Source organism: Hordeum vulgare, chromosome 1H (genome assembly GCF_904849725.1).
Source record: "Hordeum vulgare subsp. vulgare chromosome 1H, MorexV3_pseudomolecules_assembly, whole genome shotgun sequence".
NCBI classification, from domain to species: domain Eukaryota; kingdom Viridiplantae; phylum Streptophyta; class Magnoliopsida; order Poales; family Poaceae; genus Hordeum; species Hordeum vulgare.
In genome coordinates, this window is record NC_058518.1 from 215,227,446 (window position 1) to 215,240,791 (window position 13,346).

The following is a 13,346-nucleotide window of genomic DNA, read 5'->3' on the forward strand; positions in this document are numbered from 1 at the left end:
CCATGTACGCGCGCCAGACCGGCGCCAAGCTCACGCTGCTCTACTCACACGGCAACGCCGCCGACCTGGGCCAGATGTACGAGCTCTTCGTCGAGCTCAGCGCGCACCTCAACGTCAACCTCATGGGGTACGCACGCACCCACGCACGCAAGCTGGATCGTGTTGGGTTAGACTTTAGAATCGGGCAACAGTCCTGCATCTCCCAGGCCGCGTTTGTCTGGGGATCAAAGCTACACTTTTTAGCGGGCTTTGGGGAAAGGAAGCGGTATTCCTCGGTGGAAATGTTCGGATTGGGGGTCAGTAGGAGGATGGTCGCATCTTGGATTGGACGAAAAATGCCAACTTCTCTTCTAGTATTGTGTGATTGGGTTCACGCTTTGGTGTTGGATTTGCTAACAGTAGTCTAAATTGAACAAGTTATAGTACTAATCTGCGTGTGGCTTGTTGGGTTTGATGGAAGTGTTCATTCTCATGTGTGCTAGCGCTTGGTTTCATGGTAGCGTGTGATGCGGTATTTGTCACTGATACGTCTGCTAAGGGTGTCTAACCATTTTGTTCCTCTCCAAATTCTTACTTATGATTAGAATAAACTACTACCGAATCGTGAGTTGTTTTGTGGTTTTTGTAGATTGTTGGGAATGCCTTCTTTAAGTGGTCGTGAGAAGAGTCTAATAATTTTGGTTTTCTTGCATGGTTTCGGCTTTTGTTATTTTTTTACTTTATAAATATGATCAGCATTTAGTTTTCTTGTGTCATGCGAAGTGTACACTTCTCTTTCACGCGGACTCTTTGATTCACGCTCTTATTAAAATATTAGAGGACCGTAAGTTTTAAGATTTTTATAGCTAACTTTCCATCCAACCCATATCTCTATGAAAGAATGGTTTCTTTTAACAGCGATGTGGAATTCAAGTTGATATCACACTCTAATATGTGTTATTTATTTCTGTATTTAACTTTCGTGCCAGTCAAAAATACCCTGATTAAATTTATGTATACAAATGTGTACCTCCTACAGAATGTAAATTATTGGTGTATTAAATTCAACAATTTTCCTAGAAAAAACTCAAATGATATGGCATAAGAATAGGCTTCAAGGACTGCTTGACATGGATGTATTTTTTAGGTCAGTCAGATTTGTACGTGATTGCCATGCATGCATGCATTATTGAGTCTCACGCCGCTCAGTCCATTCTTATCCTGCTGGCGCATATCGATTATGCACAGGAGTTCATCATATCTCCCTGCTCGGCTGAATCGCTAAAGGCCATATATCTCCATGCCTTTCCAAATTGGTATGCGTGTGCTTGCCCATACACATACATGCATATGTTTTATAATCTCTACTGTTAATTTCAATGGTAGAGGGAAAAAAAGGGGATTAGATAATTTAGTCTATGTGGAAGAACGTGGTTGCTCATTAAATCTATCTGTACACAAATATTTTTGTGTCACATTAAATCTTTAAATGTCAACTGTTTATATCTAAGAATTAACGGACAGGGAAATTTAATCTGTATGAAAGAACATGACATGATGTTTTGTTTGGCTGCACGAATCCTTTTGGCTCCTTTGCGTGCAAATTAAGAAGTGCTAGATGAAAGAAATGTTGGTCCTTGATTTGTTGCCAACGTCAACTGGTTGTTTTAATTATATAATAGATTCGATTGGCCCTACCGTGGAGCTTGTTACTGGCCCTAAAAGATTTCTGGCTGTTTATTTCACTTCCGCGTTGGCAGGTGTTTTTTTGTCCTTGTTACCTGTCATCATTAATTTATGTAGTGGTGTGATTGTTGTCTACTTCCTGGTTCATAATTTATCCTTCATTCTTGGAATCGTAACAGGTTCTCTAATGACGTGACGGGTCCAGAGCGTCTGATCATCGACATCGACTTCGGGAGCCACTTTGAAATAGCTAGAGCAGTCGATCCTTGCGGCGGGCGTGTGATCTTGCAGTGCCATTTGAGGAGGATGACAAGGACCCGAGGATCTGGTTCCTCGACCATAATTACCATGAGGCTATGTTCTCCATGTTCAAGAGGATCAACGGTATGCTGTTTAGAATTTTCAGATATGCTTGGACTTGTCATTTGTGGATGTTTCAGCTGAATACTAATGAGCTGTTTCGGATGCAGCCAAGGAGCATGTTGTTGGCTGGTACAACACTGCTCCAAAACTAAAGGAGAAGGACTTGGATGTTCATGCATTGTTTACCAAGTATGATTCTGCTCTACAACCGTTTGTCTTGCAGTAATTTAGAATCTCTTCTGAGTTACACAATTATTTCGTACAAGTACTCACGACTTATGCATACGAACCCAATGTTGGGATGCCACCGTGTACTCTTTAAGGCGAAATTTCAGTAGCTGTTTAGTTTCAGTAGTTCTTTAGTTTCAATACTGTTCACGACATATATTTATTCGCCGCATAATATTCGATATATATAGTACTGTTCACGACATAATATTCTGCATTTTTGAAAAAAAACAGTGATCTCTTAATTAGATTATACCCAAGTCGCCCCCGCATAGACAGTGATCTCTTAATATTCTGCATTTTTGAAAAAAACAGTGATCTCTTAATATTATGCACTCATAATTCTTAATGTTTTGCTCCTCGTGAGATTGTAACGAATTGATCATGTTTACTGCTACTCTATTTTACTGCTATTTTCAGTTAACTGCTTATTTTCAGAAAACTTCCTAAGAGTGTGCTTATGAATTGCATTTTTAGGAGAAGGGACATGTGTAGACAAGCACAAATATGTGACTGCCTCGGGTTGGGGCTGGTGCACCTTGGGCTGGAGCTAGTGATGTACTGGATCAGCACCGTCGGGGCTGGGGCTGGGTTGGATTAGCTTCGCCTGGGAGAAGTTGCAGCAGTGACGGAGCGATAAGGAGAAGGCCTAGGTGCTGATGTGCCATTCTATTGTGTAGACGTGCCATTGTTCTATTGTGTAATTCTGATTGTTCTTGCTATATTCCTGTGTGAGGAAATGTATTCAAGAGATGAATTATTGTGTTATGTAAACCTGGGAGATGAATTATGTGATGTTATATGATGGATGATTTTAATTTGACTTGGAGTTTTCTTGATTTGAATATGAAAAATCGTTGGATTTAATACTGGACAAATAATTGGGTTGAAAAGGCCCAATAAATAAAATGAAACCAAAAATGAACAAAAGGCCATAACTAAATTGGACCAAATGGCCCAAATTATAATGATAAAAAAAATTAAAAAATACTAGAGGTCGTTGTAAATAGACTAAGGCCCCAAAAGTAGCCCAATAAGAAAAAGCCCAAAAAAATAAAACCATCCCATGTGATCAATTGAAATGGATTGGGCTGATTTCAGCCATGACGTTTTGATTTCGTCGTAATTTTGCCACGTAGGCCTGCCACGTAGGATTGGGTTAGATTGCCAACGACGATTTAGGATTGTCATAAAGGTTACGACGATCTATGAATCGTCGTAAAAGTTACAACGATTTCGTTCAAAACGTCGCTGTTGTCCATTTGTGACGCTCCGTTTTTGACGCTTGGTTTTTGGTCGTAAGATCGTCGTAAATTAAAAACCATGACGATGTAGCGACGAAAAGTAGCGCCGTGTATTAGCATATTCCTTGTAGTGATGTGGCACAATAAACGGGAACCCTTGGACTTGCGGCTGCCCATAAAATGGAAAAAGATCCTCACCAAAAGCATTCCAAACTCGACCCCCCTTTTTTCCAAGATCCAAGTGCCCAGATCCATTCTTTATTCTGTCCTCTCCCAGCCGCCCTTCCCCGAACTGAGCCATGGTTGGCTCAGGATCCCATGGCAAGTGGGAGGTCTCAAGTGTCTCCGACCAGGATACCCGGGAGCTGAAGGACAGCGGCTATCTTTCAGCGGACATTGCCCATCGTGTGCTAGAGGAAGGCCAGGTGGTGCCTACTCCCAAGCCACGCGAAAGGGTGGTGTTCATCCCCCACTTCATCCAAGGGCTAAGCTTCCCACTCCACCCATTCATCATGGCCTCATGTTCTACTACAGGTTAGATTTTCATGATCTTCTCCCGAACTCGTTCATGCACATCTCTGTATTCACCACCCTTTGTAAGGCCTTCATGCGGGTTCATCCGCACTTTGGATTATGGCTCAAGACCTTCATTGTCAAGGCGAAGTCAGTTAGCGGACAACATGCCGATTGTGGAAGAGTTGTGATCAGCAAACTCCATGGGGTTGAATGGTCGGAGGGCACTTTCATCGACACCATAAAAGCCTGGCGAAAGGAGTGGTTTTACATCACTGAGCCTCAGGAAGCAAGCTGGTCGGCACATGACGAGTACAAATCTAGACCCCCCGAGAGGCTAACCTCGTGGGTCAGGAGAGGTATTGACTGGTGATCGTCCTCGAAGGTGAAAGCTCTGTAGAAGCGCGTCACGTCAATGGTGGAGGTGAATATCAAGCTGACCAATGTAGATCAGGTCATGCTCCGCCACCGCATCCTTCCCTCCCAACGTCGGGACACTCCAATGTGGTCCTACAAGCTCGGCCACCCCGGTAGCGTGAGCCAATTCTACCGTACTACCGATGAGAAATTGTGGAAGGTGTTGTTCAAGCCTCAATGGGAATGGCCGCCCGAGGAGGAAGACGTTGGCGTTACAGGGCAAGGTAGCGGTTACACATAACTATTATTTCGAACAACATATTTCAAAGCAACTTTTTCTCCACGGCATGCCATGGGTGACTTGACGTCCGCCCTACTTCCAGTTGCGCAATTTAATCTATGCTTCTTAGAAGGGAGGGTTATCCTTTAAAGGTGGTTGTTGTCGGCAAATGGACCTTGAATAAAGGATCTTGCAAAGTTGTCATGGTATGGGTGAGCCGGACTCTCGGGAGATCCCTAACGGTATCTTGTTTTTGTCCGGGAAGACGGTTGGGCCGTAGTTTGGTCGAGCTAAACATATGGTCCTTCATGGTGGATCCCCACAGCTGCCCATGTTACTTCGAGAAAGAAATTGTGTCTACGAGGGACATAACTTACGGGTGACTAGACAATGTCGTGAGGAGCATATCCCTATTTCTTTAAGCCAGAACTGTCTTCGAGGGATCCAGTTGACCACGGGCTTGCTTGCCCGTCTGCCACACCTCGATGTCTAGATTGTAGCATGATGCTTCGTTGTCATATTGGCATTCAGGTGCCAAGGCCATTGTGTGCTCCTCGGTAAGGAGGGAGAATTTTGTGTTGCCGTTGACAATGATAAATCCCATCGGTTCGGGTATCTTGAGCTTTAGGTAGGCGTAATGAGGCACATCATTGAATGTCATGCAGCCGAGTAGTGCGTGATACCCGTTGCAGAACGGGACGATGTCAATAATCAATTCTTGGCTACGGGATTAGTCGGGTGAGCCGAACACAACCTCCAACATTATCGTGCTAGAGCAGCGGGCTTCGACACCTAGGATCACTCCTTTAAAGGTAGTGTTGCTCCGCTGATAAGGTCTCTAGTGTGGTGATACCCATCTATGATGGGGTCTAGGACAAGGGAGGCCGGCTCTTCATGTAGGATACTAGTCAGATGATCCCTACAGGTCGAAGGTGATCGGGCAAGCCGACCATGGATTGCAGTTCGGGGCAATGGGCTCTATGGCGTATACCTCCCAAAGGGCTCTCTTCCTTTCCATCTTTGTTACGTGAGTAACATATATCATATACAAAGTTGTCACCTCGGGGGGGGGGGGGGCTGCTTCTGGCCCCCAGTGTTCCAACCATGGGGCACTTCATCGTCCTCGCTTCATGGGCCATTACCTTGTTCATCGGCTACTAATTTGCTGGCTTGTTTAGACACCCAACAGTTACGGTCGGTGTGGGTGGCGAGATTTTCTTGGGTGTCGTGGATCTAGCAGGGCCTTTCCATAATTTTATCTAATAGAGTTGGTCTATCCCTGATCCCTTTGCGACGTATTTCCTGGAAGGACCCGCCAATCTGTGGTGGGAGAACTTTGAAGCTATGCGTCCTGCTGAACCAGCAGCCACATGGGCAGACTTCAGTGCAGCCTTTCGTGTGCACCATATTCCAGAGGGCCTGATAGACAGAAAGAGAGAGGAGTTCAGTGCCTTCACTCAGGGCAAGTTGACTGTGGATGCCTATAGCCGCGAGTTCGGTAACCTCGCCCGCTATGCAACAGAGGAGGTGTCTACTGACGCCAAGAAGCAAGCAAGGTTCCGTAAGGGTCTGAGCCCTGAGCTTCGTCGTGATCTGCGCCTCCACGAGTGTGCAAGCTTTCAAGCCCTGGTCAACAAGGCAATCAGTGCCGAGACTGGTCATACTGACTTTGAAGCCACAAGGAAGCACTCCCTTGATTTTGGCTCGTCTTCTGGTTCCGCGTTCCCAAAACGCAGGCTGTGGGTTCCGAACAGTTCTCTGCCGCCAAGATACACTCCGAGGCCATCCTACGTGGCGCCTCAGACAAATGAGACCAACCCTCCAGCAAAAACTTACGGTGGTCCAGCTAGCAATGCTGCACCACGTGCCAACCAAGTGATGTGCTACAAGTGTGGAGAACCGGGGCACTATTCCCGTGAGTGTCCCCAAAATGTGGGTGCCAAGCAACCCGGAAAGACCGTCGGGCAAGGCAAGTCGGGCAAAGCTTACTATGTGAAGACAACTCCTGCACGTGGCCGTGTGAACTATGTGTCAGCAGAAGAAGCTGCAAAGGATCCCGACGTCATGTTGGGTACGCTTCTTGTTAATCATCACCCAGCGTCTGTTCTCTTTGACATTGGGTCTTCTCATTCCTTCATTTCAGAAAGTTATGCACAGTTGCATAACATGTCTTTTTGTGATATGCCAATTTCGTTGGTTATCGAAACTCCTGGTAGTAAATGGCAAACCTCTAGGATAACCTATGACAATGAAACTCTAGTAGACAGGCTAGTTTTTCTAGCCTCATTGATAGCTTTGAAATCTTCGGATATTAATATCATCTTGGGCATGGACTGGATGTCAGCTCACTATGCCAAGATTGATACTCATTCAAGAAATGTCCAGCTTACCCATCCCTCGGGTGAGATAGTAAATGTCTCTACTCGAGTTGCCAAATGCCAACTCTATTCCTTAAATGCCAACCCTCTTCCGGAACTTGAAGACATTCCGGTAGTCCATGACTTCCCGGATGTTTTTCCAGAGGAACTGCCAGGAATCCCACCTGACAGAGATGTAGAGTTCGTGATAGATCTTATTCCGGGAACTGTCCCAATAGCCAGAAGACCATATAAGATGGCACCCCTGGAGCTAGCCGAACTTAAGAAGCAACTAGATGAGGCCTTGAATAAAGGTTTCATTCGTCCTAGCTCTTCTCCTTGGGCTTCCCCCGTCCTCTTCGTCAAGAAGAAAGACGGAGCGGATCGGATGGTTGTAGATTACCGACTAGTTAATCTGGTCACCATAAAGAACAAGTATCCACTTCCCAGGATCAACGACCTGTACGATCAGCTCGCTGGATCCTCAATCTTCTCCAAAATGGATTTGAGGTTGGGATACCATCAAATCAAGATCAAGAACGGGGACATTCCAAAAACGGCTTTTGTTACTCGATATGACCAATACGAGTACACCGTCATGTCCTCCGGTTTAACCAATGCCCCAGCCACTTTCTCTCGTTTGATGAATTCAATCTTCATGGAGTATTTGGATAAATTCGTCGTGGTATACCTCGATGATATTCTCATCTACTCGAAGAATGAACAACAACATGCCGAGCATCTAAGGCTGGTATTGATGAAACTTCGAGAGCATCGCCTTTATGCCAAGTTTTCAAAATGTGAATTTTGGTTACCAGAAGTGACCTATCTAGGTCACGTAATCTCTGGTAAGGGTATTGCTGTCAATCCCGAGAGAGTTCAAGCTGTCCTTGATTGGACTCAACCTGAATCGGTTAAGCAAGTTAGGAGTTTTCTTTGTCCAACGAGCTATTGTCGCCGCTTTGTCGAGAATTTCTCCAAGGTTGCAAAGCCTCTAACTGAACTCCTCAAGAAGGATAAAAAGTTCGAGTGGATACCACAGTGTGAGCATAGTTTTCAGGAACTGAAAAGACGCCTGACTTCCGCACCTGTGTTGCTACCAGCAGATTTTTCTAAGTACTTTGTTATCTATTGCGACGCCTCACGACAAGGATTAGGTTGCATTCTCATGCAAGATCGTCATGTGATCGCATACGCATCTCGACAGTTGCGTCCACATGAGGATAATTATCCCACACATGACCTTGAGCTTGCAGCTGTGGTCCATATACTAAAAACCTGGCGACATTACCTTTTGGGTAATCGTTGCGAAATATTCACCGATCACCAAAGTCTGAAATATATCTTCACCCAGCCGGATTTGAATCTCAGGCAAAGACGATGGGTTGAGTTGATCTCGGATTACGACTTAGGGATAACTTACACCCCGGGGAAGGCCAATGTTATGGCCGATGCCCTAAGTCGTAAATCTTATTGTAACAATTTGATGCTACAACAAGGTCAACCACATCTCTATGAGGAATTTCGGAAGTTGAGTCTTCATATTGTTCCTCAAGGATTCCTTTCTACCCTGGTGGCGAAGCCTACTCTTAAGGATCAAATCATAGCCGTGCAGGCTTATGATAAGGGTATATCCCGGATCAAGGAGAATATTGCTAGTGGTAACGCTAGGGATTTCTCCATCAATGAGCAAGGTGTTGTGTTCTTTCAGAACCGTTTAGTGGTTCCTAAGAGCAAACGTCTACGGCAATTGATCCTTAAGGAGGCTCATGATTCTCCTCTCACCATTCATCCCGGTAGTACTAAGATGTATCGGGACCTACGCCAGAGGTTCTGGTGGACTAGGATGAAGAGAGAAATTGCTGAGTTCGTTGCTAATTGCGATCTTTGTCGTCGAGTTAAGGCAGAACATCGAAGGCCTGCTGGCACCCTTCAACCTCTAGCTATTCCTGAATGGAAATGGGATAAAGTTAGTATGGATTTCATAACGGATTTCCCAAGACCAAGAAAGGAAATAATGCTATCTTTGTGGTCATTGACCGTCTTTCCAAGGTGGCTCATTTTCTTCCCGTTCGTGAGAGTATAACAGCTAGCCAGCTAGCAGAGTTATATATCTCTCGAATACTGTCTCTTCATGGTGTTCCCCTGGATATTAACTCGGACCGTGGGAGTATCTTTACTTCCCGCTTCTGGGAAAGTTTTCATAATGCCATGGGGACTCACTTTTCTTTTAGCACTGCTTTCCATCCCCAATCAAGTGGTCAAGTAGAAAGAGTGAATAAAATCCTAGAAGATATGCTCAGAGCTTGTGTTATATCGTTCGGTATGAATTGGGAGAAGTGCCTTCCATTCGCCGAATTCGCTTATAACAATAGTTATCAATCAAGCTTGGGCAAAGCTCCTTTTGAAGTTCTCTATGGACGAAGATGTCGAACACCTCTTAATTGGTCAGAAACCGGGGAGAGGCAACTCTTTGGCCCGGACATGATCCAGGATGCAGAAGAGCAGGTTCGCATTATTCCTGAAAAGTTGAAAACAGCCCAGTCTCGTCAAAAGAGCCAATATGATCGTCATCATAAGGTTGTGACCTTTGAAGTTGACGAGAAGGCTTACCTTCGGGTTACACCTTTGAAGGGTACCCATCGATTCGGTATCAAGGGCAAGTTGGCTCGTCGTTATATTGGTCCTTTTCGCATTGTTGCCAAACGAGGAGAAGTTGCCTACCAGTTGGAACTTCCTCCGCATCTTTCCAAGGTTCATGATGTCTTCCACGTCTCGCAACTCAGGCGTTGCTTTTCGGATCCTATCCGTGAAGTGGATCACGAAACGCTTGATCTCCAAGATAACCTTTCATACCGAGAATACCCCGTGCGTATTCTTGATCAAGCTGAGCGTACCACTCGACGTCGAAACCTTAAGTTTCTTAAAGTTCAATGGTCAAATCATTCTGAAAAGGAGGCAACTTGGGAAAGAGAGGATCGGCTCCGACTTGAGTATCCTGCATTATTCCCGACAACTTCTAAATCTCGGGACGAGATTCTTTTGAGTGGGGGTGAGTTGTCACATCCCTGACCCCTTAAGCAAGTTAGCTTTGTGCTCATGTTTTCTTTGCATTGCATCTAGGAAATTCTCAACAAGAACAAAGCAAGTGGTGAAGGAAAATTCTAAAACCCTAGCCACTTCTCAAATTAAAGGAAATTCCAAACTAGTTAAAATCAATGAACCAAAAATGGCCTCAAGAAAAGTTCAATCTTTTTGATAAATCATGAAAGTAAATGAGCAATGAAGATAACCATTTTCTGGACACTTTAAGCATTTTAAATAAATGCAAAAAAGCTACTGGTTTCAAGTTTTAAATTTGAAATCAGAAACTTGAAACTTTCAAAAATGTTGAAAACTTTGGGAATGGTTGGAAATATTCCAACAAATATTCTGGTGTGTTTAAAATAGTTTTTACAAACTATTTGGGAGCTGAAATAAATAGCGAATTAATGAAATAGCAAAAACAGAAACAAACCAAAAAAAGGGAAAAACCTTACCTGACGCTCACCTGGCCCGGCCCAACTGCTCCTGTCGTCTTCCTCCTCGCCAGTAGAAGCAGGAGGTGGCCGCCGCGTCGCCGCGCGCCTCCACGCAGCTCCCTGGCTGCCTGGCCGCCGCTTCGCGCTGGCAAGCACGGGGATAACCTCCCCGAGCTCGTCCCTATCCGTTCCCCAGCTCATTCTCCCCCTCTGCCTTGTTTCTTTCTGCCGCCATTGGAGCCCGGGCAGAGCTCGAGCTCGTCGTCGTTCTAGCCTACCTCTCTCCCTCCTGAGCCGTGCAATAGGTCCGCCGAAACTCCCTCAAGCTTCCTAGCCACGAGCCCGACGCCGAGACGCAGTGAAATGACGAGACGCAGTCGTCTTCTTCCTCGGGTCACCGAAGTTCGTCACCGGCGTTCTTCCTCTCCAGGCCGTCCCTGAGCAAGCTAGCGCCACCATTGCACTCCTCGTGAGCTTGCGCATCTTTCCCCTAAGATCTCCCCGTCGATCCCCTCCTCTAGGCCTAGTTCCATCGGAGCCCGACGAGATCTGCCGCGGGAGCTCGTCGCTGGTAGCCCTCCGGTGATCAGTTCGTCCTTCTTAGGCCTCCAGCAGCTTCAGGCCGTCGCGTAGATGTCGTAGGAGCTCAGTCCCGTGCGTAGCTCCCTCTGTATCGAAGACCCCGATGACGCCCGAACCTTGGCCGCCGCCAAGCTCGTCGCCGGCGTCATCTCCAGCCAGATCAGCCCCAGCCAAGTGCAAAAATGAACCCGCGGGAGAAGTGTCGTTCCTCTGGTGCTCTCCGCGCTGAGTTTGGCCCCCTGTGCGCCGTTTCCGAGCCCCTCCGACGTACTGGTGCTCGCCGGAAGCTCCCCGCCGGCGAGGACGACCTCGCCGCCGGTGGATCTCAGCTGGCCTGAGCCACTGACGTGTGGGACCAGCCTCTGGGAGTTTAAGAATAACAAAAATAAATTTAGTTAATTGGATAAGCCACTGACATGTGGGTCCAGTGAGTTTAATTAACTAATTAAGATTAATCCTAATCTAAAATTGACCAAAGACACTGACCAGTGGGTCCCACTGGTCAGGTTTGACTTTCAACGGCCAGTTGGGCCTGCTGATGTCATGCTGACGCAATAAAGGGATTTTCTAGTATAGAAATAATTCCAGAAATGTTTAAAACTTCTAAAATTCATAGAAATTAATCTGTAACTCCAATAAAAATAATTTATATATGAAAAAGTATCAGAAAAATTCAAGGAATCTGAATATGTGATTTTCAAACATGTTTGAAAATGTTACAGAACCCAAACATGTAGATTAATGAATAAGTCAATTCTTATAACTACTTTATAAATGGAATATGGAAAATATTTAAATTTCACTATGATTGACATGATCAACTACTGTCCTAATTACAAACCTGCAACCTAACATTTCATCCCATGCATGTTAATATCAAGTTGATCCGAGCATCAGGTCGAATCAATTAAAATGGTATCCGAGAATACCTCGTTTGAAGTGATATTTGAATGTGATTCAAATCAACTTCAAACCTAATACATGTTAGTTATAATAGTATATCACATTGCATTATCGTGCCATGCTCATGCATCATCTTGATTGCATATGTTTGTTATTGATTGTTCTCATTCCTTTCGGTAGGCTCCGCTCCCCCGGATTCCACCGAACATCCGTCTGACGGATATTGTCACTCCTCTGAACAACAAGGCAAGCAACCATTTTGATCATCCCGATAAATCCCATGTTCTTGCTCCTGCACTTACTTATTGCATTAGGATCAAATGCTTCAAATGCTTTTGCCACGTTAGTTGAACCCACTTCCTTTGCATGACCTATCCTTGTCACAGTAAATAGCCGAACCTTGCAACCTAGCATACCTGGTAGTTGCTTGAGCCATGATGTGTCTTATCCTGCTATGCATGCTATGCTTAGAGTTGTGTATGGTCTGTCATCTGGGAGATGAACAGAATTGTGATAATGTGTTCGGTAAGCAAAGGTTGTGTGTTGAACCTGATTTGGTAAAGGTACCGGTGAAAGGCTTTGTAGGAGTACATGGCGGGTTGTTTCATTGGAACCGTCCTTAGGAACTGAGTTCCGTGTATGTAATCCAAGACTAGATACTACCACACGTTGGGATACTTAATTGACCCTCTCGACTTATTAATCGCTTAGTACTCGGTCCAGGAGTTGCAAGTAGTTTCTGGTGTTTATAGTCATGCTGGAGGCCGTGCATAGTGCTGACCTGAGAGGTGGGCTATGATGCGGTAGGCAGTGGCACGGTGTACCAAGTGGCACCCGGATGGTGGGCTTGGGAACCCTGCGCACAGCGTTTGAGGCCATGGCGGAAACCCTGGCCGGACTTCCGTACGGGTTACTCTCAGATAGGCGATAAACCTGGACTAGGTACTAGTGTGGTTAACGGTCGTGGCCGACTCCCTCGCTAGGCTTCCGCTTGAAGTTTGCCGAGGTGCATGACGTGCACATGGCGATAAGTGGCGAGAGCGTGTGTGACGAAGTACACCCCTGCAGGGTTATGATCTATTCGAATAGCCGCGTCCGCGGATATGGACTACTTGGAGACATATGTTGTTCATATATAACTTCAATGGCTACTCATAAAATTGTCAAGATAAGCGTGAGTGTCGTGGACGGCAATTCCGTATGGAGATGGAATGATTCCACGATGGTGTATTGATTGTGGTGTTAGTGGACTCGTGTGCGAGAAATCAAGTTGTTAAAATTATTTAAAAATGCAAGTTGTCTAGCCACGAGTCAAATGTTGGCTTTCCGCATG